The sequence below is a fragment of the Nanorana parkeri genome, unplaced genomic scaffold (genome assembly GCF_000935625.1).
Source record: "Nanorana parkeri isolate BGI_ZX_2015 unplaced genomic scaffold, ASM93562v1 scaffold127, whole genome shotgun sequence".
NCBI classification, from domain to species: domain Eukaryota; kingdom Metazoa; phylum Chordata; class Amphibia; order Anura; family Dicroglossidae; genus Nanorana; species Nanorana parkeri.
This window is the reverse complement of record NW_017306395.1, coordinates 513650-514889: the sequence shown is the minus strand read 5'-3', so window position 1 is coordinate 514889 and position 1240 is coordinate 513650.

Genomic DNA, 1240 nt, shown 5'->3' with positions numbered 1-1240 from the left:
GGAGGGCGGGAGGGGTGACAGGTCATCATGTTTGTGTGGTTACAGACAGCACTCTATTACTTAATAATGCATTATGTGAGGCTTGTTACTTGTGCATTACAAGACTAGAACTTGTAGGCAGCAGATGCCCTGGGAGGTCACAGGAGATAAACTGATCTGTCCCAGGGCTCCTTTCAGGCTCAGAAGTAAGAGATCATTTTTATCAACTGCGTGAAAACAGCCAGAGAGGAGCCAAGCCAGGCCCCAAGAGAGGTGTAGGAGACACATGCGCACGTGCAGGAACAATGCTCGCATATAGATTGTATAGAAATGTTTAGGCATTTGTTTTGAAGTGGAAAAAAGTCAATAATATTCCTAATTAAATACCTGTCCATGATGTAAAATGATACAAACTTTTACTCTGTTATAGAGAAGCTATTGTCATATTGATACAATGTGCCTCCTATGTAAAAATGGAATACACATTCTGTTTTTCATAGCAAGCAGATTCCACAAATTATTTTAATTCCTTTAAAGCAGAACGGTGGGTCTAATGGAACGGCAGGCTATTGTTTTATAGTGAGATGTGGAAATCACAAAATATAATAAGCGATCTCTGTTAGTTTCTTCCCTTGCCATGGGAACGTAGATAGTATGCAGTCCTGTCCCTGACACGCTCACAAGCTATTCACAATTCTCTGTCCTCTGCCTCAGCTGTGACATTCCTTGTTCATTTCTTACCAGGCAGCAGTGCAGACTACAGTATGTCGCCATGGCTCAGTCAATGGATAGGAGATGAGTTTTGGGTAGAGTAGCCTTAGATAGCTTTGGATACATAAGTATGACATATACCCAGGGCCGGATTTACTCTCCCTGCCACCCCAAGGCCAGATTCTGCGATATGCCCCCCACCTACCCACCGACCCCCTCCCCCTTCCCATCAATGGAGAATGGCAACCAGATGGCAGGGCGGCGTGGTTAGTGTCAATTTTTTTACTGTTTCTTTATTTTTTTACTTTTTTATCACTTTTTATTTTTTTATTTAATTCTTCTTTTTTTAATTTTTATTTATTTAATTATTTTTTAATCAATGTAAATTTTTTTAGATTTGTATTTATCATATTTACTTTTTTTATAATTTTTTTATCTTATTGTTTATTTTTTATAATTATTTTCTTATTTTTTAATAATTTGTTTCTTATTTTTTACTTTTTAATCACCTTTTTATTTTTTTATTTCATATTTATTTATTTTTTATTTT